The sequence below is a fragment of the Sinocyclocheilus rhinocerous genome, unplaced genomic scaffold (assembly GCF_001515625.1).
Source record: "Sinocyclocheilus rhinocerous isolate Xijiao unplaced genomic scaffold, SAMN03320098_v1.1 scaffold615, whole genome shotgun sequence".
NCBI lineage: Eukaryota > Metazoa > Chordata > Actinopteri > Cypriniformes > Cyprinidae > Sinocyclocheilus > Sinocyclocheilus rhinocerous.
In genome coordinates this window covers 1,963,074-1,978,435 of record NW_015631049.1, presented here as the reverse complement: position 1 = coordinate 1,978,435, position 15,362 = coordinate 1,963,074, and the positions used below count along the sequence as shown (strand labels likewise).

Here is a 15,362-nt window from a genome sequence, read left to right as displayed (position 1 = left end):
CTTTCCTCACAGGATGGTCTTATCTGATCAATAACCCTTTGTTATCTTACCTGGATCACACCTGTCCCTTTGTTCTGCAATGGAAAGCCGGGGGAGTAAATGACTTCTAACAAATTCTTCAGTTAAGCAGACCTGCTGGAGCCAGTGTGGGCCTTCACACCCAAAGGTTTAACACTCACACAAAGCCAAAATCCTCCACAGTTCAGCTCTTTGGTTTGACTATCAGGGAACACATTGTCATTGTCCCAATAAAACGCCATTTTCCATCTCCATTTACCATCTCAAATGCAAACTTTACCTATTGTAAAATTTAACTCATACTTAACCGGTGTTCCGTATAACACAATCTCCCTCTCTCGTGAAAGGGTGTTATTAAGATAAAATAATACGTTAAAAGATTATAACACTGGCATTATTTAAATAGTGAGAGATTAGGAGTACAATGGTGCCTCACACTGTGTCCTGTCCAGGTGCAAAGTTTGCAGTGACACGTAATTTGTCTGTCCACACTGAAAGCAAAAATTCTGCGTGGCACAGTAACAGCCCATTAGAACACATTTGATATTTAATCTACAGTTCGCATCTGGTTAAGGTCTGAATCAGACTGATTAGGGCACAGTGTTAAACCTGATTTCTTGTGACGTCATTTTTCTATTCTCTCTGAAGGCAGTGTTTGTACAACAAGCCATATAGTCACAGCCAATTGCAACGTTTAGTGTGCAGCTATTTTACATTTCGTACCAATCACAATCTATCTTATCTATCTATCTATCTATCTATCTATCTATCTATCTATCTATCTATCTTGTCTGTCTGTCTGTCTGTCTGTCTGTCAGCAAGGCCTATAAACCTTCAAACTTAAAGACTTTTTAAACTTTCGTTGTTGTTAAATTACAGTTATATGAATTTAATTGAATGTAACTTAATTTTATTTAAATGTCCATGCATTTAAATTCTATTCTGCATCATGATTGGTATTGTAATTCAACACATGAACTGAAATGAAAAGTGAGTAGTTTCTATTGACAACAACCTGTATATGCCATCAATTCTAGTCACATTGCTGTCAAAATAAACGCTCACAAAAGCCACAATTAAGTGCACTTGTGCTGCTGACTTCAATGGAAAACATACATCTCTCTTTGACCTTTACTGCTGTGCCTGAGGCCACACAGTGGCATCAGCCACCTGCAGCGTGTGTGTGTGTGTGTGATACCTATGACCCTAAACCCGACTCCCTATTTCTCAATCTCATCAGATCGCATCAGCAGCTCTTTTTTTCAGCTTGATATCTATTTGCCCTTGCCCTCCTCCATGCTCTCCATCATCACATTGCCCTCGTGCTCCCAATCTCTCTTCCTCTCTCTCTCTCTCTTTCTCTCCCTCCCTCATTCTGTTTCTGTGTCCTCTGACCACCTGACACCTTTTCAGATCCTGTTGGCAGACAGCACACGTTTCACCTGGCAGCGGAATTCAGTGATTCAGCCCTATCGATGGCAGATAAATCAATGTTATCTCCTTTTTCCATGCCTCTGTTTCCATCGATTTCTCTCTGTTACCTTGCAGTTTGTGAAGACTCAAACCTCGCTTAATTAAACTGCCTTACTTCGCCAAAGCAACAAACTGAAGCATAAGGCTGAGGAGAAGATGAGGAGGAAAAGATCAAGGAAGAGGGTAAAAGAGGGTTGCTTCAGTTTAGATTCAATTCCTCAATGTAGCAGAAATGTCAAGTGACCATTTTGTCAGAATGAACAGTTTATCCAAAGTACAGATGAGACATATTGCCATTGTGCATCTCAGAAGCTCGTGAGTCATATAAATGCTATTTACTAAAACAGCATTCCTGTATAGTAAAACCTCATCAATCAGAGAATAGAGAGTTGTAAGTTTATTTCACCCTTATGCATGCACTGATTTTGTCCTTAACCCTTAACCACAAATAATATAGAAGAGACCAGGGTTAATTGTCACACTTTTTAATCTGCACTGAATATGAGTTTATTACTGTACTGTTAAATCTGGAAAGTAAAAAGACTGAACACATATTGAAAATAAGTGAGGCATATTGTCTCAGTGGAACCTGACAGGAAAATTCACCAAAAATTAAAATTTGCTAATATTCACTCACCCTCAGGCCATCCAAGATGTAGATGAGTTTCTTTTTTCATTGGAACAGATTTGGGTAAATTTTGCATTGCATCACTTGCTCATCAATGGATCCTCTTGAGTGAATGGGTGCCGTCAAAATGAGAGTTCAAAAAGCTTATACACCATATGTGGGGGCGTGTTAGAACGAGCCGTTTTAGGGGGGCGTGGCAGAGTCTTAACTTTGATAAAGAATATCTCTTTGGTTTTGAGACTTTAGTCTTTGCAACTTCAGGGATCTTATCTATGCACAATCAGCTTGTAACACTCCAAAGAGAAAGGAAAACTTGAAATCGCATCATATGACCCCTTTAAGTCATTTTGCTTCTCAAGTAAATGTATCTTAATTTAAGAATGTTTGTACTGGAAAACAAGACAAAAATATTGATGAAAAACAACTTTTTTGCAGTCTTTCCGTACCGTGGAGTATCCTAGAAGAAGATTTGACTGTTCTTTCAGAGTGCAGGTCCTTAATGTTTCAGTTATGATTCATTTATGTTTCAACTTGTCAGATGTTTCTCCTAAAATTCTTAAAGCCAAAAAATAATACATTCGCCATTGGAAGAATTTGTTCATATTAAATTCTCTGATTTTTTTATTACAGACTTCAGACAATCTGAGCCTTTGCTGAGGCGTGTCTTGTGGAACAATTAAAGGTATAGTTCACCCAAAAATTAAAATTTGCTAATATTCACTCACCCTCAGGCCATCCAAGATGTAGATGAGTTTCTTTCTTCATTGGAACAGATTTGGGTAAATTTTGCATTGCATCACTTGCTCATCAATGGATCCTCTTGAGTGAATGGGTGCCGTCAGAATGAGAGTTCAAAAAGCTTATACACCCAAATGTCCAAATGTAATCCAAACAACACCAGTCCATCAACTGACATCTTGTTACGTGAAAAACTGTCTGTTTGTAAAAAAAAACAAAAACAAAAAGCAATTCCATCATTACGGCATTTTAACATTAAAACTTCCCCTGTTGTCCGCTCACATCAAAATCCATCAACATTTATTTAGAACTGTTTTTGGACTGTTTTCACTTGTTCTCACTTGTCGATCTGTGCATTCTCTTCTGACTCAGACCAGATGACTTTTTCACTGGAGAAAGCAATACTATGGATAGAGGACTCATATTTTAAAGCAAAGATTTGAAGTTAAAAACATCTTGATGCTAGATTTGTTGAGTACAAACACACAGCTTTTCACTTCATAAGACATTAATTGATGGGTCATGTTGTAGATTATTGTGATGTTTTTAATAAAGTTCCAAACGCAGGTTCGAGAGAAGCCTAATTATTCAGTCCTGTCAATCATCATTACTAGCCCATATAAGCAGCACTCATTGCACCATCCAAGCATCAGCTCTTCCGGCATCCCTCCACCTTCCCATCTTGCTGTTTAAACTCTCATTCTGACGGCACCCATTCACTGCAGATGATCTATCAATGAGCAGGGGATGTAATGCTACATTTCTCCAAATCTGTTCTGATAAAGAAACAAACTCACCTACATTTTGGATGGCCTGAGTGTGAGTAAATTTTCAGCAAATTTTCATTTTTGGGGTGAACTATTCCTCTAAACAGGCTTTTTAAGCAAAACTGAAACAGCAAAACAATAATTAAAATGCAAAACAACTCTTGAAACAACAAAGACAGAAAATTGTACAGTTCAAAAATAGCAAACCATTTTTTGCCAAACAATAAGTGTAATCAATAAATTGTATTAAATTACAACATATGAAACAACTTTCCCCATTTAGGAACTTCTGACAACTAGCCTAAATCTCCTCCAATACTGCAAATCATGTGATTTGTCTAAAACAATGAGCATTGAGTGTATTCAGTGTATTCAAGCAGTTTAACTGCCAGAACAATCGGGTTTTTTTTAAGACTAGTAAATATGAACAGTTTTGAAGTATTTTGGTTGTTTTCGAGAGTGAAGTTTCACTGAAAAAAACTAACCCTTTTTCTTTTAGGTTCTCGATAAGACTCAAGCTTTTAGCAACCAATAGTACTATTCACTAATTAAAAACTAAGATTTTTACACTGACCTGACATGGATGTCTGCTGGGCTGATTTGAGACGTGAAAGGCATGGAAAGGCATTAGTCAGAGCTGCAGTCTGCTGTCAGAATTCTTCCTTAGGCTGTCAGCTTCTCCCTATAAGATCATCCTATAGGATCTAGCCTTCTCTGATGTTTTCAATGTCAAACAGTCAGATTTAATTAAGTTTAAGGAAGAGGTTAAATTGTTTTGAAAGAGATAGAGGGCCTACTATTTTATAGAATAGAATAGAATAGAATAGAATAGCTTATTTGAGTTTTATAGTGTCTGTATGATTAAGACTAAACCAGTGTTTCTAGAGTTGTCTTTCAATCCCACTCTCTCCTACCTGGTAACCATGCAATCTCATCTCTCTGAGAACAATCCATCGGTAATCAGTTGAGCTCCAGCTATGACATGCGTGTGGGAGAGCATTTTATCTTTTGATTCCATAAGCAGATGACTCGACTAACATTCCGCACGTGTTTGCTCAAGTTTGATTAGAGTGGACGCAATTTGCAATAAAGATTGTGTCTGGCTGCGTGAGCGCGCATAAAACTAATGAATTATGTATGCGCGAGACAAAACAAATGTGTCAAATGTCATATTACCCTGGATAATTTCCCACTGGCTGAAAAGCAGCATTTTAAACCGAGAAAAGGCCGTAAGCGTGTAAGCCACAGAGTTGCAGAAAAATGCATAAATCATATTCAAGTCTGCTAATGACCAAACTTGCAACCAATCATCGTATTATTATGTGATTAGATTACTTTTTAAATAATTAATAGTAGCTTCACAATATCAAAGGGTAGGTCGACCACATATAGCCTACTTTAAAGATAAAACAATACAACCTTAATAGAGTGAAAGTATACGAGTATGAGAGTATTTACAAGAATATTGACCCGCTGTGTATGCCAATAAATAGTTCAACTTTTATTTGTTAGTTACTGGTTGCTGCGGGTGCCTGTAACTTTTGTTAACGCCGTCCCCACAGTTTCACAAGATCAACGTCCAGTCTCTGAGCGTTTATAATTTCGCAAATAATAAACGTGCTTTCTAACGAGACGTCTGGACGCTGACAGCGTCACCGTGGTAACAACCCTCAATTACCCATGATTGGCCGACCCGTGGGAATATTTAAATCCCCCCTGTGCGCTGATTGGCTGGTGGGCGGTCGGTGGAGCCGTGAGAGTCCGCACCGTTCCGGGTTATTGTCAGTCTCGGCAGCCCGGCGCAGGGGTGAGGTGCAGTGCTTGTAAACGTGTAACAGTGACGCGGAATACAGACAAATTATTTAATTTAAGTTAATTAATTCTTCCTCGATATTAACACGAACAAAAGCTGCAACATTTGGAGTCCTTCAGAGGAATAATTAAACGGACGTCGGAGTTGAAATCGCGACGGAAGGTTTCCGTGCAAGGGGGATGAAGAGAATCGCTGGAAGTGAACGGTGATTTCTCTTCTCCAGGATTAAACGGGAGGAATAATTAAACGGACGTCGGAGTTGAAATCGCGACGGAAGGTTTCCGTGCAAGGGGATGAAGAGAATCGCTGGAAGTGAACGGTGATTTCTCTTCTCCAGGATTAAACGTCGTATATTCAATTCCTGCACCTGCTCTCCTGTTAAAGGAATATCGCCTTAAACACAACCAGGGCTTTCTAGTATATGCCGAGGATAAAACATTCCTCTTGATTGTATACGCCAAAGTCTGTTCGCTGTTTGGATTTAAGGACATTTGCGAATCGCAGTTTATTTAATTGGTAAAGCACTTATTTATTTATCCGGTTCGTGTCAGCAGAATAAACTGTCTTTTTACTGGAGTTTGCAATTTCCTACTAAGCCTTACTCGGAGATTATTCCAGTTAAGTAAACGGGTAAAAATCCTGACCGACGGAGTTAACGGAGCGCAATTGACACACCGCATTTCTTGGGAACAGATCCTCACTTTGATCCGCTGTCTCCTAGGCTATTTAACGAAAAACACAGATCGGATTCATTAAAAAAAGAAGAAGAAATCTTAAAAGAAAGGCAAGGAAAAATTGCACAACGATCCTGCAGAACAAGTTGTTTTTGGATGACTTTTTTCTTTTTTACGCGCGTTATCAACGCAGATAAAAGGAAATAAACTTATAATAATTAAACTGAATATACCAGGGATTATACATTTTTCCATTTCATCTAAGGACAGAATGAGATATTATTGATTTTTTCCCCCCTCATCATTTTCCCCTCGTCTGTTCTTTCGGCCGCTTCACGTTCCCACAGTCCTGTCATCACAATCCTGCATGGAAGTCTAGTCAGCACCACAGAGCGATTTATGGTAAATATACTCTCCCCTATTCATTATTTCAGCTTTAATTGATCTTTTACTGAAAATATGCATGCTTGTTTTTCGCATAATTATGCAGGGTTTTAAGTATGCCTCATAATTTAACGCTCCTCGAGACATAGGCCTACACTTCAATCAGTAGTCGCAGTAGGCTACAATACAGTAGAATAAGGTAGTACCCTTACAAATAAAAAAATAAATACATTCTCTTGAAATGGATTGTTATAAAATATTGTATTTTTTTATAACAGCTATGGTTCATAGCAGGTTACCACAGTTTTATCATGGTAACTAACAATAACTTTAGTTACTACTGTGGTTATCATAGTGAATATTTGTTAATGTACGTTGTTGCGCTCACGTTGAGCGTTAAAATAATCAAAGAAGTGTGCTAGTATTATGCAAAATGTGTGATAGCAACTTTGACTGAAATGTAACAGAATCGCCTGTGACTGAATGGTGATTTTCAGCAATGATTAGCTTCATTTGAATAACGCTTCGCTTCTGTCGCCATAAAATCGTGTGATGTGGTCTCGGGTGGCGTCTTTTGGGTCCCTGACAGAACATACAACCTTTGTTTCACGGTTTTACCTGTAATAAATAAAGGAAGTGCAGTAAAATGGAGGTGTCGGCCGCTGAATGGCCCCAGGACGCGCTTTGATGTGCACTCTGGGTCTTTAAAGAGTGCGCTGACAGGATGAATGCTCTCAAAGCATAAAATCTGGTTACAACACGATGGCAGGCGAGAGAATATGAAAAAAAGGTGTGAAAATCTTTGCCAGTACCTCTTCGTCTTGGTTTCAGCATGGAGTGTGTGTCAATGATTTCCTTTAAGACTTAATCTCTTAACTACTAACAAACGTTGAGGCTGTTGTGCATCAGATATTGATTGTTCAAGAACTATACAGCAACATATATCAAGGATAAAAAGCAGCTTGGTTCCAGATCTTACGACTTAAGGTGTGCCATAGGACTCTCCGGGTGGGCCAAGCTCATGATTAGGTTGGTCAAACCCACCCAGGGGCCTCCTCTGGCCCTGGGGGAAAAAAAGTTTGCTGCACTCTTAAAAGTAAAGGTTCTTATTAACATTGAAGGTGCAATGAAGAACCTTTGAAGAATCGTCCATGGTAGCTTTATATTGCACAAAAGTTCTTTATAGTGGAAAATAGTTCTTCAGATTATTAAAATATTCTTCACACTAAGGAAAAAATTTTTCTTTTAAGACCTGTTCACAGAAAGGTTCTACTGTAAGTAGCGGATTAAAGTCTCTGGAAATAAAAATAAAAAACACTACATTTGTTTAGGCCAACTGACCTGCCTTGACGTCCAAATAAAACCAGACTGCACTTTAGCCAGTTTCCAAGCATTCACTGATTAGATTTCATAGAGATAGGATATGCAAAACATCAGTTCTTGGAAACTGCAAGCGATGCATGGAGAAGGAACAGCTGACATCCGAGTGCAGGGACAATAGCTTTACATGAAAAGCCTGTTGACAACCAAGCCCACCATCCAAACGGGCCCTGAACACACAAAGCATTTCATCAATCAAACCTTTCACATCTTACCATGAGCCACTCCTAAAACTGTTTAGTCACTCTGCTGAAGCTTTTACCCAAAACATCTTGCTTTTCAGAGGGTCAGTCCTCCTGAGGCATCCTGAGGTTAAGTGCCCTGCTCAAGGGCACAACTGTGATAACTTGAACTGCTCCCCGGGCGACGCAGCATTGGCTGCCCACTGCTCCGGGTGTGTGTTCACGGTGTGTTTGTATTCACTACTGTGTGTGTGCGCACTTGGATGGGTTAAATGCAGAGCACAAATTCCGGGTATGGGTCACCATACTTGGCCACACGTCACTTCACATTTTATTCATTTATTCTTAAACAGGTAGTTTAACATTGCAAAATAAGTAGCTAATTAAAAAATGTTATATTTGGACCAGCATGAGCATGCATATTGATCGTTTGTCAGGAAAGAGAGTTTTATTCTCCCCTCATACATCACAATTTGAGTCTCACGAGGCCCCCCATCATTTCTCCGCTGCTCTGACTAATGCGATTGGCCCCCTGCTCCACGGTGGACGTTCCACTCTGCAAGTCATCACTCTGGAGGCTTAGGGCTCTGGCTCTTAGCTCGGCTCCAGCATGTGGCCTTCCTCAGGGCCTGGCAGCCTCATTACCCCAGCAGAGTCCCTCACTCTGAGGGCTGCGACTCCCTCCACCCGTGGAGACAGCACCTGTCAAGGAGTATGCTCACCACTCTATTGAATAAAACATTCAGTGATGTACGAGTGGAAAGGTTCACCTCCGGGGGCCAGAGTTGCCTCATTTCCTACTCCTGCTGCACATCCGTGACCCGCTGAGCAAATTGGCCCGGTATTAGCTCTGTGGCTCAATCTCACCTAAACAAATAGAGCTTCCAGCATAATGCTAATCTCTATTGAGCCGAGCGTGCATGGAGGAGAGGAGGAGATAGCTGGTGGTGATATGGTACAGTCTAATATTTAGGTCACTGAATGGCCTTAGCATTGTTTCTCATTTTTCATAGCTTATTTAATTTTTCTTTTTTGCAAGGAGGGGGCTTTGTAGAAAACGAAGCGTTTGAGAGAGGCGGGGCATAGAGGACCTACAATAATGTACAGTATTTGAAAAATAATGTGTTTTTTGAACATTAAAGCATGTCAACATATTCTGTTACACCAAATACACAAAATAATGATCTTTAAAAAAGCATCATATGACCCCTTTAATGAGATTAAAACAAGAGCGAATTTCCAGAGGTATGAAGTTGAACTCGTACCCATTTTACCGTTTCTGCCTCTGCCGCAGATCTTGATGGATAGTTTAATTTCACTAGGATATTATTAAAGAAGAGTGCACTGTTCATTTGAATATAGAGATAACTGTGTAGATTGATTGATTCATTGATGGCCATGGGGTGAAATCACTCAACTGTTTTCTTATTAAAACCAGGGAGAGCGAGGGCTTCACTCATGAATATCATCATATTAGTAAAACTTTAATTTCCTGCTTTATATATTAATCTGTTTTTAGGTATTGTCTCAACTGGTATAGACCTAGTAGTTCCCTGGTTGTATAATCAAACCTTTCTTTCTGGAAATCGATAACAGAGTAGCTGTCTTGTAACTATAAATAAGCTTTTAAAGAAACGCATCTTTCATTTGACCCCCTTTCCCGTTTTTTTTTCCTGCGGGCTTGGTGGAGCAGTTATTTGGATGGATGGGGCAGGACATGGTCCTTGAACTTATCTCTCTGGAGCGTCCAAACAGTGGGTCATTAGGTACAAACATCTCACTGTCTCTCAAGGCTTGGGGCATGGCCTTGTTCTCATATGCTAGTTTGCCTTTTAATGGCACGATTGAAGTATACTAAGTTCATGTATGAAGGAAACATGCGCATGTCTAGTAGATTGGGTTTGTTTATGGGATTTTTGTGTTGTTTAATTCCCTTTTTGATGTTTTCTGGTAATGATCCAGAGGTCATTGCCATCCAGGTCTTCTTTTGAGGTTCAGTTGAATTTTAACACAGGTAAGGGGTGGGTGTGGGGCGAGGCAGGACCTGAAATGGACCTTGTCCCAGATTCAGCTGTCACCCATGGTATTGTTCAAAATAAAAGCCCTGATGTCCACAGTAGAACACAAAAAAAGTGTCTAAACTTACTGGTCGCTTTTACCTTCAGCAAAATGGGTCTCCTTCATCTTGTGCATTTTTTTTAAATCACTGGTACTTTGAAAAATGAATAGACCAATTTACCTTGGCTGCTGAGAAATATAGAATAGAAAAGAGTGTCAAAAGAAAATGTCTTTGTTAGTTGTGAAAGTGTGGTGAATAGATTGTGAATGCTCCTGTCTCGCAGCTCTCCTACAGAGCTCCTCCTGCGAGTATTGAGTGTTAAGGATGTGCCATTGTTCCGGAAGAGCTATTATATCTGTGCCCCGGGTAATCCGCAATTCCTATCCTCTCTCCCCCACTCTGTTCCCCGAGCCGCTTGTACAATGCTAATGTTCCCAACATCTGTTAATGCGCAACACCTGCGGTGGAGGCTGTTTGATTTTCTCCTTTATGGCATTCCTTTCTCCCCTGTCGCTACATAAAAGGCCCAGCCTGCGTTGCTTTCGTAGGTGATATTGATTAAAAGTGTCGGGAAGAATATCAAAGCATGGAAATGGTGTCAAGATGCGCCGCTCTAAATGGAATTTCAGGATAATGTGTGTTGTTGTTGTTTACTTGACCTTTGCTTTGCTGCAGTTTCAATTTCACCGGCTTTATCCTCATCCAGATGAGACGCCGGGCTGCGGCTTGTTGATTTAGCCGTTCTGGGGTCTTTGCCTCTCTGCAGCTTCAAGGGAATGATGATTTCACATCTTCCTGTTGAAGATCTTTGGCTTCTCCATAGCTCCTGATACTTTGGAATTAGCAAATTAGATTAGATCATTTGGCCTGTTAAAAAATCCAAATTTGTATGTGTTGTTGAAGACTGAAATGCTTGAAAGTTCAATCAAACTCTCTTTGAGCATGTGAAGGAGCTGTTTCTCTCCTTCAGGCTGAAAGAGATAACTGTGGACATGTTTGTCATTTAATGACTCTGAGTGCAGAGGAAGAACGGCAGATTAAATGGTGTATGTTCAACTTCACATCCTCTCTGCTTCATAGCTAATCGCACTAGCGGACAGGAATCATATTCAAAGAGCGCCCCTTTGAAGGGCAAATTGTTCTTCCTAAAAAACAAACGGCTCTGTAATCGCCCTCCAGGGCGGATTGATTTCCTGCTGGTGACGGTGGGGGATGCTGGGAAAGTGGACCTACACGCTGCTCCTGAAGGAATGAAAAGTTTGCCTGGGCATCAGTCATTGAGAATTACGGGAGTGTGTTTTTTAAAGAACTTTCCTGCAGAATTCATAGTGCATCCTGTTCCTCCTTGTAAAGGGAGCAGTTCAATTTCTATGAGTTACGGCTTCGTGTTTTCAGTTAGTGACTTTGTACTCCCTTCACTATTGTTTCTCTGCCAGCATAATTCAGTGAAATGCTTTCAGTGCAGCTCTGTTCTATGCCGTTGCAGATATCTTTGTTCTTTACCCCATTTTTGCGAAAGATTTGGGCAATATCCTGACTCCCATACCCTCCCATGGTGCATTTCATCACTGTGACATGCTGTAATGAAACCAGTGTTGCAATCCAAGTATGCGGTGTTTAGACTATATATTTTTCACCATTACTTAAAAGGATTGTTCACCCCCCCACAAAAATCAGAATTTACTCACTCTCATGTTGTTCCAAATATTTTTTTTTTCTTCTAAAGGAAAACAAAAGACAATGTTTAAGGAATGTGTGTGTTGCACTTTTACATGCAAGTAAGCATCTGTATAAGGCCAATGAACTTTTACAAATTTATAAATGACTTTTTAAATATTAAATTTTTTTCTTTTAAAAACTTTCAAAAAAGCATTAAAAAGCATTGTCAATCCAGCATTCAAACTTTGTCTTGACAAACTTTCTAAAGATTACAATTTTTTTTTTTATTTAATTAAAAACATTTAAATCAAATCCGAGTTTCAATTTTGCACCCTGTTTGCTACCTTAATTCAAATTCAGTTAAAATTCAGAAACTTTACAATAAGGTTCCATTAGGTAATGTTAGTTAAAGGGTTAGTTCACCCAAAAACCGCCCATCCATAAAAAAAGTGTCTCACACGGCTCCGGGGGGTGAACAAAGGCCTTCTGTAGCGAATCGATGCGTTTTTGTAAGAAAAATATCCATATTCAAAACGTAATAATCACTTTAATGTAGCTTGCGCTCACTGTTGTAAAGGGAAGCAGTTCCAGGCGGATGACCTCTGAGGTCAGCGCTGCGCATGCACCAGTGAGTTTAATAAATGCTGTAGAAGTATTGTTCATTCTTAGTTCATATTAACTAAAGTAGTTAACTAATGCTAGCTAATGAACCTTATTAGGGCTGTGACGGTGGTATTACCACCGCGGTGGTAAAAATCTGCCACCGTCACAGCCCTAAACCTTATTGTAAAGTGTTACCAGAAATTTTTATGAGGCATTATCAATTCGATTTGACTTGAAATATAGCGAATTAGTTGTATAAACCATTTTTTTGTGCTTTTCTGCCCTTTTTGAAACCTGACAGCCCCTGGTGACCATATGCGTTCAGTATTTTCTTCACATTCTTCAAAATATTTTATTTTGTATTCCAGGTAAAGAAGGAAAGTCGTTCAGTTCTAAACAACATGAGGTCTGATTAAATGACACCAGCATTTTAGCTTGAATCATTCCTTTAAGGCCTGTTTGTGCTTCCTATGCTGCTTTTTAATATTTGCAACCTACGCTCACACAAGTGTTACATCTCTCACGACTTGAAATCCATAGCTTATCTTGGATCATTGCAACGCTCCTGTTGACCCTTAAACTATGTCAACCCTGTTATTATAAAGAACGGTGTTATTGTTTGAACATATGGAGCTCACTGATAGGCCATGACACATGCATGAGATATGGGCTTACTGCAGCACAAAACAGAGTGCCTGGTGTTCTCACAGAGTGGAAAGTTCTCCTAATCCCCCAGGAGGGTAAGACAGGCTGCGCTGGAAGTCAAAGCTCAATTATCTGTCAGTCGGTCGCCTTTCCAATAGTATGCCTATATCCTCTGTATTTAGTGCTATTGAAAGAGACATATACACAGCAAATGGGCTGTGAAAAGTCATCTGTTTAATTATTTCGAATTATTTAGTGGAGGTTCAATGCATAGAGTAGAAGTATTTTCGCTTCTATTTACTAGCGAGGTTGTCTGGCAATGGGGGGGGACTAATATCATGCTCCCACTGTGCTTCAGATTCTTATTTATTAATGTTGTGGTGGGCAGCCTTTAAAATGGGGTTGCGTGCTTGCGTTTCTGTCCTAACGTATTAAGGCTATTAAAACGTAGCGAGAGCCTTAGACTGTGACCTGTTTACAAATCCTGTTTAGTTTACTGCCAGGGAAAATGGGTTTTGTCATGCGGTGCGGTTGAAAGTTTAACACATTTAATTACGCTCTTAACAATGACCGCAAAGACAAAAGTTGATTCCGTTTACATTCAACGCGGGTTGTGTAAATCAAGGTAGTGACAATGAACAAAAGTGCCATTGGCGGTGACTTGGATGGCCCTGAATCTCTTCAAACACACGCAATCTATATCGTACACGCTGTGCGTTTCATAAAAACAGTTAGTCAACTTGTAGTGTTGTTGAGAGGTAATGAAATGTCCACCAACTGCAGGAAACAATGCCTCCGACCTCGGCCGTGTGCGATTAGCAATCCCAGGACCCTGCTGCCGACTTCATGCTGTGTGCTGGGAATGCAAAGCGTTTTATTAAAAACTCTGGAGATTTGTATCGCACATTGCCAGGCATAGATGTTTAATTGTTGATGTCGTTAATGGGTTGGAATTAGTGGTCGACCGATATATCGCCAAGGCCGATTTGGCATTTTTCAAATATCGGCATCGGCCGATAAGTTTTTCTGTTTGGCCGATGCGTTCGTGGCGGGACTTTTATTTTGACGGCGCACCCTTCATGCTTTTGCCCAATGTCATATTAATGTCATTTTCACTGTGTATTGTATGTAAAATGAGTGTTACCTTGGCTTTATAAAAAAAAAAAATGTGATTCCCAATGCACACAAACTTCCCAGAATACTGAGTGCCCTGTTGGTTACAGTGTTTACTTCCTTTTTAATTATATTTGTATTAAATATTTGTTTATTTGTGAAAAATACTTTGTCATTTAAAGTATAAGCTTGTTTATTTTACACATTTATTTTTTTATCCATTTTCAAATAATTTCTTAAATATTAAATTAAATAAATTATATCGGCTTTATATAGGCCATCGGCCACCCTGCTTTCCAAGGTATCGGCATCGGCTGTCAAAAAACCAATATCGGTCGACCACTAGTTGGAATACAATATCTCAATCCTTCGATAGGTTTGTGATTGAAAAAGCCATTGCATAGGGTTTTTCCCTGATGTTAATGTTATTGTTTATTAGAGACAGTGGCGAACAGCAAAGTGTGCACACATCTATAATGTAACGCCATTATTTCTGTACAGTGCTCCACTGCTGTAGGCTGGGGTTTCTGCCATTCTTGGCCAGTGTTATTGCTCTTGTCAAAAGGTTCTAAACCAACAGTGATATTAGGCCCTCGGGCGTCTACTTTTCTGCATGCCTTCCTCCGCTTGAGCACAGGAGCCCAGGATGAAGACTGGATGGACACACACACACACACACCCAAACCTCTGCTTTATTACCTTCTGCCTGCTGCTGGAATTGCTTTCCTCCCTCGAGTGAGCCGGGCATAGGCAGCTTTATTGTGTTAACCTATTTGTGTGTCAAGAGCAATTGCGCCACTTTTTATCACTGTTTGTATTTGGATGGGTGGGGTGCAGGGGGTTAGACGGATGGACGGCCACCTCGCTCTCCTTGGGGGGGGGGAGGGATAATGACTGGTTGCTAAGCAATTTTAGCGGCCCTCCCCAACCCTTTTGCCATAGTAATCACTTTTATCTCTCAAAGATGTCATGTATAATTATGAGTCCACTCTCATCTTTTGAAACCCGCCTAATGGCTCTTTCATCGGGCAAGCATATGAGAAACCGGGCGTTCGTGGACTGCCTGTTTGCTCAGAGTCTAATCTAAATGTTTCTAGAATTGCATCAATTCAGAATGGTTGGTCTGTCTTATGTGCTGTAGTTCTTGTGCAGGTTTGATCATCATGTCCAGCTACCCTCTACTGTCCATTCAGTTTAGCTTGCCACTTTTGGGGTAAAAAGTAAAC

At 40.0% G+C, this 15,362-nt stretch overlaps 1 protein-coding gene across 2 annotated transcripts in view; it reads left to right on the top strand.

Annotated features, from left to right (window-relative positions):
- The first annotated feature begins 1,649 nt into the window (after positions 1 to 1,649).
- Positions 1,650 to 15,362, top strand: part of LOC107741239 (protein FAM222A-like) — a 69,652-nt gene continuing 55,939 nt past the window's right edge. Inside the window, exons 1-2 of one of the 2 annotated variants that reach the window (XM_016553915.1) lie at positions 5,418 to 5,599; positions 5,715 to 6,513. The gene's annotated coding sequence lies outside the window, so the exon portion shown is untranslated. Of the gene's footprint in view, positions 1,675 to 5,417; positions 5,600 to 5,714; positions 6,514 to 15,362 lie in introns of those variants that run through there. The other variant, XM_016553916.1, reaches the window with a different exon arrangement.